This window comes from Salvelinus alpinus, chromosome 4, assembly GCF_045679555.1.
Source record: "Salvelinus alpinus chromosome 4, SLU_Salpinus.1, whole genome shotgun sequence".
Lineage (NCBI taxonomy): Eukaryota > Metazoa > Chordata > Actinopteri > Salmoniformes > Salmonidae > Salvelinus > Salvelinus alpinus.
In genome coordinates, this window is record NC_092089.1 from 58,178,463 (window position 1) to 58,193,219 (window position 14,757).

Consider the following 14,757-nt stretch of genomic DNA (forward strand, 5'->3'; position numbering starts at 1 on the left):
TCTGTGGGAAGAAGAGATGGGTAGTGTATATCCTGCAGTGTAACAACCCCAGGTACACACTGCGTAAAACCAGCAGTGTAATCCAGCTGTTATGTGAGTTTCTAAAGGAAACTAGGATAGTCCGTACTGTAAGGTAATATAACAGAGCTATAGTACACCGAGCTACAGTATATACTGAAACAGTCAGTGTAATAGAGCTGAGTTGTTTCCAAGTGACACTAGCTAGGATAGTTACTGTATGTACTGTAAAGTAGTGTAACAGAAACACTGTCGAGCACCAACACAGCTACGCACTATGTGGAAAACAGCAGTGTAATAGAACTATAATGGGAGTTTCTGGGAAAATAAGATAGTTTCTGTCTTATCTGTAAGTACAACAGAAAACAAGTTTCCCCAGCTACACACTGTGTAAGACCACAGTGTAAAAACTGAAAAGTGAGTAACCAATGGAAATGAGGATAGTCACTGGAAACTAGCATAGTTACTATTTGTAGCCTATTGTACGTAGTGCAACAGAAAACCTATAGTAAACCCAGCTACGCACTGTGTGAAACAAAACAGTGATGTAATAGAGCTATCAGTTTCCAATTAAGGGATAGTTACTGTCTGTACAGTAAAGTCATGCAACAGAACTATGGTAAACACAGCTACACACTGAAACTCTCAGTGTAATAAAGCTGAGATGTGAGTTTCCTTGGAAAACTATGATAGTTACTGTCTGTACCGTAAAAGAGTGTAACAAAACTATTGCAACCCAGCAACTGTGTGAAAAAAAACAACAGCCGTTGGGCTAACACAAACTCAGCCCAATACTGGAAAATGAAGCCAACAGTGTAATACTACTGTTTCTATAGTATACACTGCACAAAACTGTACAGTAGTATAGAATGGGAGCTACAGTATCAGCCTTAGTCTCATACACTATCTGAAGGAGAGAATGTGAATGGCTGTATCTTCTCCTTGTGGAAAAAATTAAGTGTAATAGTGTAATATAATACACTACATGACCAAAAGTATATGGACATTGCTCATCGAACATCTTCTTCCAAAATCATGGCCATTAATATGAAGTTGGTGCCCCCTTTGCTGATATAACAGCCTCCACTCTTCTGGGAAGGCTTTCCACTATATGTTGGAACATTGAGGCAGGGACTTGCTTCCATTCAGCCACAAGAGCATTAGTGAGGTCGGGCACTGATATTGGGCAATTAGGCCTGGCTTGCAGTCGGCGTTCCAATTCATCCCAAAGGTGTTCGATGGGGTTGAGGTCAGGGCAGTCAAACTCTACCACACCGATCTCGACGAACAGTTTCTGTATGGACCTCGCTTTGTACACGGGGGCATTGTCACGCTGAAACAGGAAAGGGCCTTCCCCAAACTGTTGCCACAAAGTTGGAAGCACAGAATCATCTAGAATGTCATTGTATGCTGTAGCGTTAAGATTTCCCTTCACTGGAACTAAGGGGCCTAGCCCAGACCATGAAAAGCAGCTCCAGACCATTATTCCTCCTCCACCAAACTTTACAGTTGGCACTGTATTGGGGCAGGTAGCGTTCTCCTGGCACCTGCCAAACCCAGATTCGTCCGTTGAACTGCCAGATGGTGAAGCATAGTTCTTTACTCCAGAGAATGCATTTTCACTGCTCCAGAGTCCAATGGCAGCGAGCTTTACACCACTCCAGCCGACACTTGGCATTGCGCTGTCATGGTTACACCTGTCACCAGAGGGCGGCAGAGACCGTCCTAGAGACATTAATGACACTCAGGTGTGTCCTATTTACTCATTATGATTTCCCTGTTAAAAGGTGTGTTTTATGTTGTCCTTTGCTGAAGCTTGAATCATGTGCCATATGCGTTTGTCTCCTGAGTGAGTTTTCGAGACTTAGTGTTTGTTGTTTTCCCAGTGTCACTGTGATCCATCCGTTGCCGTTCTCAGTAAAGTATTATGTTTATCCTTAACTGTTGTTTCCTCGTCTGGTCTTTTCTCTGCACCTGGGTCCAACCTCACCATGTCACAGCAAGCTTCAGCCCACAACATGGACCCAGCAGAGATCACCCAGATCAAGAATGTTGTAACCCACCAAGGAGCACTGCTGGGCTGGCAGCAAGAACAACTCTTCCAGATATCAGAAACTTACAGTTACAGACTCACTTACAGACTCCCTCCAACCACAGTCCAACCCCAACTCAGGAAGAGCCAATACCCAAGTCTCATCACCCAGTGCTACAGGCATCGCCATACTTCCTCCAGGGAACCTGCACCAGGAACCCAAGATCCCAGTCCCCGATCGGTATGACGGCCACCCGGGAGGATGCAAAGGGTTCCTCACCCAGTGCTCTCTAGTGTTCGAGCTACAGTCCTCCTCATTTCACACCGATCGTGCCATGATCGCCTACATCATCTCACTACTCTCGGGCAAGGCCCTGGTGTGGGCAATGGCGGTGTGGGAACAGCAGCCACCATCCTGCAGCTCCATATTAGCCAATGCTGCTGAGCTGCAATGAATCTTCGACCACCTATTCGGCGGACGAGAAGCAGCCAGTCAACTGTTCAACATTCGCCAAGGGGCCAGACCATCTGTTGACTTCCCCTTTGAGTTCCGCACCCTCGCCGCCGAGAGTGGATGGAATACGGAGGCACTGGTCACCGCTTTCCACCAGGGGTTGTCAAACTCCATCGATGAACTGGCCTCTCGATCACTGGGAGAGGACCTCGAGTCCCTGATAACGCTGGCAATCAGGATTGACAACCACCTCCGAGACACCACCCCAGTTTCCCAGTTTCCTGAGCACCCCAAGCCCCCCGAACCCAGCATTGAGGAGCCCATGCAACTGTGACGCACATGTCTGAGCCCAGAGGAGCAAGACAGGCACATACGCGAAGGCTGCTGCTTCTACTGCAGCGGTCTCAGCCATCTCCGTGCTACATTCCCAGAGCTGACGGGTAATGCCAGGGCTCGCCAGAACAAGGGGAGACCCTGACGAGCTGTGCAGTTACCCCCCGGCTACCCAGTCACAGTCTGTTACTACCCGCAACCCTCCACTGGGACAACCATCAGTACCAGATTCAAGCTTTTGACTCTGGGGCCGCAGAGAATTGCAATGATCAAAACTTCGCCAGAGTAGTACAAATCCCCTGCGTGAAATGTCCCATCCCTCTGCAGATTCAAGCCCTTGGTGTACGCCCCATTGGCTCCGGCCAGGTGGAATATCAGACCAAGCCCATTCTATTGCAGGTTGGGGTGAATCACTCAGAGACTCTTAGTTTTCTTTTGATCACGGCTCCCGAGACCCCCTTATCCCAGGGGAGCCCTGGCTAGCGTTACATAACCCAATACTCTCCTGGTCCACGGGACACCTACTAGACTGGGGTAAGAACTGGAGAACTAAATGTCTAAGACCCCCACCTAGAGCCTCACCGCGTCCCCCTGCATCCATTGAAGACCAAGACTTCTCCGCTCTCCCTCCCGAATACTTCGACCTCCGGGGGGCTTCAGTAAGAGCCAAGCCGCCACCCTCCCTCCTCATCGTCCATACGACTGTGCCAAAAAACTCCTACCCAGTTTCATTCGCTCCTCAACATCCCCAGCTGCTGTAGGATTCTTCTTAATGGGAAAGAAGTATGGAGGTCTGCGTCCCTGCGTCAACTACCGAGGGCTGAACAGGATCACGATTAAGAACCGATACCCCCTACCCCTGATGTCCGCCACCTTGGAGCTGGCCCTGAGGGCCAAATTCTTCACCAAACTGGACCTCTGCAACGCTTACAATCTGGTGAGAATCAGGGAGGGAGATGAATGGAAAACTGCCTTTAACACCCCTAATGGCCACTATGAGTATTTGGTCATGCCATTCGGATAATCGAACTCATCGACAGACGGAAGCCACTCCTCAGTAAAATGCACATGACAGCCTGCTTGGGGTTTGCCGAAAGTCACCTAAAGGACTCTCAGACCATGAGAAACAAGATTCTCTGGTCTGATGAAACTAAGCTTGAACTCTTTGGCCTGAAAACCAAGTCTCACGTCTGGAGGAAAACAGACACCACTCATCACCTGGCCAATACCATCCCTACCGTGAAGCGTGGTGGTGGCAGCATCATGCCTTCTGGATGTTTTTCAGCACACAGCCAAGACAACGCAGGAGTGGCTTCGGGACAAGTCTCTGAATGTCCTTGAGTGGCCCATCCAGAGCCAGGACTTGAACCCAATCGAACATCTCTGGAGAGACCTGAAAATAGCTGTGCAGCGACGCTCCCATTCCAACCTCACAGAGCTTGATAGGATCCGCTGCAAAAGGTGCTTCAACAAAGTACTGAGTCTGAATACTTATGTAAATATAATATCAATAATAAAAAATGTAAAAGTATACATTTGTAAAAAAGCTGTTTTTGCTTTGTCATTATGTTGTATTTTGTGTAGATTGATGAGAAATAAACACTATTTAATACATTTTAGAATAACTCTGTAACGTAACAAAATGTGGAAAAAGTTAAGGGGTCTTAAAACCTTTCTGGACTACCCATCCCGAATCGGGGATCATTCTCATCAGAAACGCTGACTAGCATAGCCTAGCCTAGCGCCACAGGGATATTCATATAATATAATTTCATGAAACCACAAGTCCAATACAGCAAATGAAAGATAAACATCTTGTGAATCCAGCCAACATGTCCGATTTTTAAAATGTTTTACAGCAAAAACACAATATATATTTATGTTAGCTCACCACAATAGCCAAACACACAACGCAATTTTTTCACCGCAAACATAGCTTTCACAAAACCCACAAATAGAGATAAAATTAATCACTAACCTTTGAACAACTTCATCAGATGACAGTCTTATAACATCATGTTATACAATGCATTTATGTTTTGTTCGAAAAAGTTCATATTTATAGCTACAAATCTGGGTTTTACAACGCAGCCATCGTCACAAATAACACCAAATTGTCCGGAGAAATTTTACAGAGCGACGTAATCTAACCAAAAAACTCATCATAAACTTTGCTGAAAAATACATGTTGTACAGCAAATGAAAGATACACTTGTTCTTAATACAACCGCTGTGTTAGATTTAAAAAAAATAACTTTAGTACAAAGCACAGCATGCAATAATTTGAGACAGCGCCCAGCCATTCTCCGCCATGTTGGAGCCAACATATTCCACAAAAATACAAAATAACATCATAAATATTCTCTTACCTTTGATGATCTTCCATCAGAATGCAGTGCAAGGAGTCCTAGTTCCACAATAAATCGTTGTTTTGTTTTAGAATGTCCATTTCTTCTGTCGAATTAGCAACTTTGGCTAGCATGGTGGAGCGCACATGTCCATGAACGCTTGGCGCATGGAACGAAAAATTCCAAAAGTCATAATAAACGTTGAATAAACTGGTCAAACTGAGTTGAAAATCCATCTTTATGATGTTTTTCTCATATGTATCCAATAACGTCCAAGACGGAGCATTTCGTCGTGTCTACCTAACGCATTGCAGAAAATAATATGGTGCTCTCTGGTGCGCAGGAAAATACTGCCAATATGGCGGACCTGTCACTCCAAAAGCTCTCATTCGGTCTCACATCAAGCTAGACACCCCATTCAACATTCTACTGCCTGTTGACATCTAGTGGAAGGCGTATGAAGTGCATATAGATCCATAAATACAAGGCAAATGAATAGGCAAGGCCTGACACAGACACCCATTTTCAGAATTTTCACTTCCTATTTGGAAGTTTGCTGCCAAATGAGTTCTGTTTTACTCACAGATATAATTCTGTGAATAATATTACTCTCTGAAGTTTTAGAAACTTCAGAGTGTAATACAAGTAATAAAAACGGATGAAACCCAAACGAGATGGCACAAGCCAAACCGAGTGGGGGAACAGCAGAGCACCTCGATGGAGAGGCTAGCTAACTGCGCCAAGATATTGAATAGCTGCGGGTATACTTCTGCACTTATACACTCGAACATAGAGCTCTTACCAAGCAAATCTTCTCTGGAATGAGCCGAGAAAAGGAAGTAGTGCGGCGGAGGCTATTTAAAGGGGTCAGCACAGCACTACCTGGTACACAGGACTAATCTGAAATTCTTACTCGGAATGTATCCTGCCGTGCAGAAGGATACCATGTTGGAGAACTGCTTGTGAGGAGACTGAAACATCTTCCTGCGGAGTGCAATGACCATATAAGGTTCTCTCTCTTCTTCTCTACACAGGATTGTGATGTCAAAACTAGCTTCCGATATGTCATGGAAATTCTAATCAATAATGAAGAGAGACAAGGTCATTCACCAATCAGGATATTTCTTAATTCCAAACTTATTGAAAAGGAAAGCATTGTCACACCACACACACAATTGAATGATGTGAGTGCTCTGCAATAACGATGGCTGGTCAACACAACACTCTTGACTGTTTCCCTTTCTGTTTTAGCTAACCGCTGACTACACTTTAGCCAGCTAAACTCAGCAAAAATAGAAACGTCCCTTTTTCAGGGCTCTGTCTTTCAAATATAATTCGTAAAAATCCAAATAACTTCACAGATCTTTATTGTGAAGGGTTTAAACACTGTTTCCCATGCTTGTTCAGTGAACCATAAACAATTAATGAACATGCACCTGTGGAACGGTCATTAACTTCTTATGGCTGCAGGGGCAGTATTGAGTAGCTTTGATGAAAGGTGCACAGAGGTGCCCAGAGTAAACGGCCTGCTCCTCAGTCATAGTTGCTAATATATGCATATTATTATTCGTATTGGATAGTTTTCACTTCCTACGGCTTCCACTAGATGTCAACAGTGAACAGAACTTTGTCTGATGACTCTACTGTGAAGGGGGGCCGAAGGAGACAGGAATGAGTCACCACTGCCATGAGGTGACCATGCTTTGACCATGCACGTTCACGTGAGAGGCAGCTCCGTTCCATCGCTCATCTGAAGTCAATGTAATTCTCCGGTTGGAACGTTATTCAAGATGTATGTTAACAACATTCTAAAGATTGATTCAATACACTGTTTGACATGTTTCTACTGACTGTTACGTAACTTTTGGACATTTCGTCACGTTTTAGTGAACGCGCTTTGTGACTTTGGAATTGTTTACCAAACGCGCTAACCAAAGTAGCTAATTGGACATAAATAACGGACATTATCGAACAAATCAAGCATTTATTGTGGACCTGGGATTCCTGGGAGTGCATTCTGATGAAGATCATCAAAGGTAAGGGGATATTGATCATGTAATTTCTGGTTTCTGTTGACTCCAACATGGCGGCTAATTTGACTCTTGTTCTGAGCTCCGTTTCAGATTATTGCATGGTTTGCTTTTTCCGTAAAGTTTTTTTGAAATCTGATACAGCGGTTGCATTAAGGAGAGGTATATCTATAATTCCATGTGTATAACTTGTATTATCATCTATATTTATGATGAGTATTTCTGTTGAAACGATGTGGCTATGCACTATCACTGGATGTTTTTGGAACTAGTGAATGTAAACTCAGATTTTTTTATATAAATATTAACTTTATCAAACAAAACATGCATGTATTGTGTAACATGAAGTGCTATGAGTGTCATCTGATGAAGATCATCAAAGGTTAGTGATTAATTTTAGCTATATTTCTGCTTTTTGTGACTGCTATCTTTCGCTGGAAAAATGGCTGTGCTTATTGTGGTTTGGTGTGACCTAACATAATCGTTTGTAGTGCTTTCGCTGAAAAGCCTATTTGAAATCGGGCACTTTGGTGGGATTAACAACAAGATTACCTTTAAAATGGTATAAGAAACATGTATGTCTGAGGAATTTGAATTGTGAAATTTCTGTTGTTTTGAATTTGGCGCCCTGCACTTTCACTGGCTGTTGTCATATCATCCCGTTGCCTGGATTGCAGCCATAAGAAGTTTTAAGACACTAACATCTCACAGACGGTATGCAATTAAGGTCACAGTTGTGAAAACTTAGGACACTAAAGAGGCCATTCTACTGACTCTGAAAAACACCAAAAGGAAGATGCCCAGGATCCCTGCTCATCTGCGTGAATGTGCCTTAGGCATGCTGCAAGGAGGCATGAGGACTGCAGATGTGGCCAGGGCAATAAATTGCAATGTCCGTACTGTGAGACGCCTAAGAGACGCCTGAGAGAGGCTGGACTGAGGGCTTGTAGGCCTGTTGTGAGGCATGTCCTCTCCAGACATCACCAGCAACAACGTCGCCTATGGGTACAAACCCACCGTCGCTGGAACAGACAAGACTGGCAAAAAGTGCTCTTCACTGACGAGGCGCGGTTTTGTCTCACCCAGGGGTGATGGTCGGATTCGCGTTTATCGTCGAAGGAATGAGCGTTACACCAAGACCTGAACTCTGGAGCGGATCGATTTGAAGGTGGAGGGTTCGTCATGGTCTGGGGCGGTGTGTCACAGCATCTTCGGACTGAGCTTGTTGTCATTGCAGACAATCTTAACGCTGTGCGTTACAGGGAAGTCATCCTCCTCCCTCATGTGGTACCCTTCCTGCAGGCTCATCCTGACATGACCCTCCAGCATGACATTGCCACCAGCCATACTGCTCATTCTGTGCGTGATTTCCTGCAAGACAGGAATGTCAGTGTTCTGCCATGGCCAGCAAAGACTGAGTCCCCTCCTGTACTCCCTGTTCACTCATGACGGCGCGGCCACTTCAACACCATCAATAAGTTTGCCGATGACACAACAGACCTGATCACCGACAATGATGAGACAGCCTATGGGGAGGAGGTCGGAGACCTGACCGTGTGGTGCAAGGACAACAATCTCTCCCTCAACGTGATCAAGACAAAGGAGATGATTGTGGACTAAAGGAAAAGGAGGACCGAGCACACCCCCATTCTCATCGACTGGGCTGTAGTGGAGCAGGTTGAGAGCTTCAACTTCCTTGGCGTCCACAACACCATCAAACTGGCATAGTCCAAGCACACCAAGACAGTCGTGAAGAGGGCATGACAAAACCTATTCCCCCTCAGGAGACTGAAAAGATTTGGCATGGGTTGTCAGATCCTCAAAAGGTTCTACAGCTGCACCATCGAGAGCATCCTGATGGGTTGCATCACTGCCTGGTATGGCAACTGCTCGGTCTCGACCCTTCCTCCTTTACGCTGCTGCTACTCTCTGTTATTATCTATGTATACTCACTTTAATAACTTTACCTACATGTACATATTACCCCAATTACCTCGACTAACCGGTGCCCCCACACATTGACTCTGTACCGGTACCCCCTGTATATAGCCTCGCTATTGTTAGTTTACTGCTGCTCTTTTTTGTGACTTTTATTCATTTATTTTTTATTTTTTATTATTTATTAAAACTGCATTGTTGGTTAGGGGCTTGTAAGTAATCATTTCACTGCAAGGTCTACACCTGTTGTATTCTGCGCATGTGACAAATAAAATTAGATGTCATTTTTATTTGATTACTAAAATGGTAAAATCTATATTAAAACACCATAACCCACAGACTTCACTATAGTAATGGTAAAATGTGCATGGGACATTTCTGCTGGGATGGAGGAATTATCAGGAAAGTTCAACTGGATTATCAGGTCAGTCTAGGGTACTATTTGCCCGAAGAGGTGAAGTACTGCGATGAGCTATACAACTGTACTTCTGATTCTAATTCTCAACAGGGAAGTTAAAAGGTCACTGAGGAGGACCAACAGTGATAGGGGGGATCGTCTCAAAGGGACTGACATGCAGGGACTGAACATAAGGAAAGGACTTGTCAATAATGAGGTCACAAAAGTCATTATGCTAGCCTATGCTGTTTTTCATTTGACTTGTCAGGAAAGGAACGTGCGTTGTACACGCAACTACAGTCGGTGGTTATCTAGCTAACCACAGATCTTTGACCTAACCAAGATAGATTGTCAGCAGCTAGCAAACAGGGCTTACCTTATCACAGAGATCCAGCGACGCCTCTCACTTACAGAGGTCGGAAAATGATCACACGCACATGTGCGTATGGAAGTAGTGGTTACAATCCGGTACATAGCACAGAAAGATCCTTGCTTCTGATCGATGGAGAGACCTAATGTTAGCTAGTTAGCTACAAAGGTCAGGGTAATTTAAAAACAAATGATAGTAATAAAAAAATGCTATGGTAGCTAGCTAAGGAATTTGAAAAATGCTAAACAAGAATGCAGACGAGAAATACACAGGATCAATTATTTACTTGAGAAACTAAAAAGGCTATATCTAACTTGCTAGGTTACTCGCTACTTGTCGATGAGAGTTTGCATGGAGAAATGTGGAGGTCTTTCCCGTTCTGCGCCTTGAGCGATTACATCAAAGCTTGCGACAGGATATGTAGTTTTGTATATAGCCACATTAGCGGCTAATTCGTGTTTCATTTTTGGGGGGTATATACAGGCAAATATATTGATAAAAGTTACCTGAGAGAAACACAGACCTTAAATGAAGTAGTTCTAAAAATGTATGGTTGAAAAAACGATTGGAACCATTTCCGGGGACTCAAACTTTAAAATAATTCACCGTGGGAATCAAAATAATAAACACATTTTAGAGCCAAAACGGTCATCAATGATTATTTTTGGCTGTTCTGGCGATCGTAATTTACATGGGCTTTCTTGTGCTTGGGCAGACCAACTGGGAACTTGGGACTCGGAAATCTCCCTTATCTGGCTTCAGTGCGTTCAACAAAACTGGGAACTTGGAAAAAACGAGCTCCGACTTCTAATAATTGTTTTGAACGGTCATCCAACTCGGAAACTATGGCATCTTCCTAGAGCTCTGAATTTCCGACCTTCCGACCTAAAGCTAACTGACGTCACGATTTGAACTTGTTTTTTTCAGAGTTCCTAGATGTCTTGAACGCATCATAAACAAGCACGCCAAATCCCTCCCTCTTCGCCATGATCAGTGCTGTCTGGGATTCGTGGGAAGTCCCTACCCTAAACCCTAACCTTAACCCCTACCCTGACCATAACCATAACCCTTATAACCTTAGAATTAGGAATTAGAATACTAGAAAGGCCGTGAACCTTCCATTGACGGTCCAATGCCATCCTCCTCTCTTTTCGCCTGATCACCATCAGAGACACACATGTCATCAGAGTGGACAGCTGAACACTGTATGCTGGAAACACTCGGTTTGTTATTTTTTGATTAAAACAAAACCGCTATTTATTAAATATGAATTCCGAATTTGTTTTAGCGTGGATTCTGCAACACGGGCAGCTTTTAACAGCTAGGACTGCTATTTCTTGTCCCTGGAATCCCGTTTAACAGACAGGTTGAAGCCTGCTTGACAGAGATGTTAAGCTGCTAGGCATCAAGCTAACGAAGTTGGTACCAGATGAGTTTTGCAATGGAGCCCTCTTTGTATGGAGAAATAAATGAATGGTTCCAGCGCTGTAGGAGCTGAATCTACTACACTTTGCTTCACGACAAACCGGATCACTCAGAGTTCCAATGCGGCAATTGTTTGCTTGCTGAGGATTATAAGCTTGAGGTGGCTTCCTTGATCACGCAGGTCGCCAGCCTACGTAAGAAACTGGGGAAAACACAGAGTGGAATGTTTACATTTTCTACACCAGTGGCTGGATGACGTTCGTGCTTGTTGGGTGCATCTCCACCTTGTCATTTGTCGTTATCCGACATATTGCCCGGAGCTCCCCCATCTGATAGCGGAGTCGAAGGAGCACAGCAAGAGGAGCAAGGCAGTCAATGATGGTTGCATGTCACGAGCAGTGGAAGCCAAAGACAGCAGCTTCCACGGCTATTTACCAACCCATAGTAAACTTTTGGGAAAAAATGTGTGTTGACCAGATACAATACTATTTTATAGTGATCAAATTGACAACAAACGTTCAGCATGCTTATAGGGAAGGACATTTAACAATTACAGCACTTGCACAAATGACTGACGATTGGCTGAGAGAAATTGATGATAAAAATATTGTGGGGCCTGTTTTGTTTGACTTCAGTGCGCCTGTTGACATTATCGATAATTGTCTGCTGCTGGAAAAAACGTATGTGTTATGGCTTTACACCCCCTGCTATATTGTGGATAAAGAGTTACTTGTCTAACAGAACACAGAGGGTGTTCTTTAATAGAAGCCTCTCCAACATAATCCAGGTAGAATCAGGTATTCCCCGGGGCAGTTGTCTAGGCCTCTTACTTTTTTCAATCTTTACTAATGACATGCCGCTGGCTTTGAGTAAAGCCAGTGTGTAAGCCAGTGTGTCTATGTATGCGGATGACTCAACACTATTCATGTCAGCTACTACAGCGACTGAAATGACTGCAACACTAAACAAAGAGCTGCAGTTAGTTTCAGAGTGGGTGGCAAGGAATAAGTTAGTCCTAAATATTTCTAACTAAAAGCATTGGATTTGGGAAAAATCATTTACTAAACCCTAGACCTCAACTAAATATTGTAAAAAATAATGTGTAAATTGAGCAAGTTCAGGCGAGTAAACTGCTTGCAGTAACCCTGCATTGTAAACTGTCATATCAAAACATATTGATATAACAGTAGTTAAGATGGGGAGAAGTCTGTCCATAATAATGCGCTGCTCTACCAGCACTATCAACAAGGCAGGTCCTACAGGCCCTGGTTTTGTCGCACCTGGACTACTGTTCAGTCGTGTGGTCAGGTGCCGCAAAAAGGGACTTAGGAAAATTGCAGTTGGCTCAGAACAGGGCAGCACGGCTGGCCCTTGGATGTACACAGAGAGCTTATATTAATTATATGCATGTCAATCTCTCCTGGCTCAAAGTGGAGGAGAGATTGACTTAATCAATACTTGTATTTATGAGAGGTGTTGACATGTTGAATGCACCGAGCTGTCTGTTTGAAAAACTGGCCTCACAGCTTGGACACCCATGCATACCCCACAAGACATGCCACAAGAGGTCTCTTCACAGTCCCCAAGTTCAGAACAGACTATGGGAGGAGCACAGTACTACATAGAGCCATGACTACATGGAACTCTATTCCACATCAAGCAAATAATGCAAGCAGTAAAATTAGATTTAAAAAACAGATAAAAATACACCTTATGAAACAGCGGGGACTGTGAAGCAACACAAACATAGGCACAGACATATGCATACACACACACAATAACATACGCACTATACACACACGTATACATGGATTTTGTACTGTAGATATGTGGTAGTGGTAGAGTAGGGGCCTGAGGGCACACAGTGTGTTGTGAAATCTGTGAACGTATTCTAATGTTTTAGAAAATATTATAAACTGCCTTAATTTTGCTTGACCCCAGGAAGAGTAGCTACTGCCTTGGAAGCAGCTAATGGGGATCCAAAATAAATACAAATGCAAAATACAAATGTCAACCATGGTTTGCCAGTGCTGTGATAAGATATTGTGTGAAACAATGAATGTGAAGAATGTATCTGTGCTAGCCAGCCAGTTTTAGGGGAATGATTCCATAAATGTTTTTGTTAACTGTCAATATACCAACATTCCAATAGAACAATGCAGTCAATCAAATCAGTTAAACATAGGACTTAGACAAGTTGTAAATGAAAAAGTACTGATATTGTGTCATATAATAGCACTCACAGCATTCCAAAAAAACAAAATCTGAGACATTTATGGTCGGTTTACATACATTTTAGAGGCTATTTATACAGAAAATGTTAGGTTGACTATACAATTTCTGATACATCACATGCCTTTCATTTACTTTTCTGCATAAGTAAAAGCAGTAAATGCATCACATATGCCTCTATGAGGTTTTGGAATTCTCCCTGACCAAGATGGCTTCCATTTTGGCCGCATTATGGAACTTTGAGTAATTTAATAGGATCTCTATGTTGTTGACTGACATCAGAGAAACGCCATTCCTGGGCTTTGCCGCATTCACATCAAAATCAAAAGATCTCTGCTGAAGTGAAGGAACTAATAAGAGGAACAGGACTAATGAAGATAATTTAAATAGAGCATGTAACAAGGTGGAAGATCAGATTTTGACGTCAAATGTCGGAAAATATGGCGGAAGCGGACGCTGAGTTGGAGCGTGAATATAATGGCGGTGTCGCGTCTACTCCTGCTCCTCCCCTCCAGCGTTGGACGTCACCTGTATACTAACCACCGGTCCTGGGATCCATCATTACGCACACCTGGCATCAATCATTACGCGCACCTGCACGTCATCATGAGGCACACCTGGACTCCATTACCTCAGTTATTACCTCCCCTATATCTGACACTCCCTTAGGTTCTTTCCCCAGTCAGTATTGTTCCTGTGTTTATGTGTAGATGTTACTGTTAAGTTGTCTCGGTCCATGTTTGTTGTTTAATTAAATGTTTCACCTGCTTCTCGACTCTCAGCGTCTCCGTTACAGGCAGGGGAATCAAGGAGAATTGTTATATTTTCCAAAAGAATAGAAACGGAGCAAATTAGCATACAGTGATGAATGTCCCACATTTTGTAGGAGTATGTTTTGTTAATGAGGAGCAGCTGATTGGATTATCAATTTTGAAGAATCCATTTGATATATCCAACCTGGTAGAGAGAGTGCTGGGTAAAGTGAAGGCTGTGAGGATGACGAGAGGCAGGCTTTTTACATTGTTCTTCTGGGGATCAGAATGAATGTGTATTGCTTCTCACCCGATTTGAGAAGTTTGATGGGTCCTGTGTGTCTCTTCGGCACAGGGCACCCCTCAAGGGGGTAATATCTGGCGTTTCATGGGAAGTCGATGGTGCAGAGATGAAAAATATTCCTGGA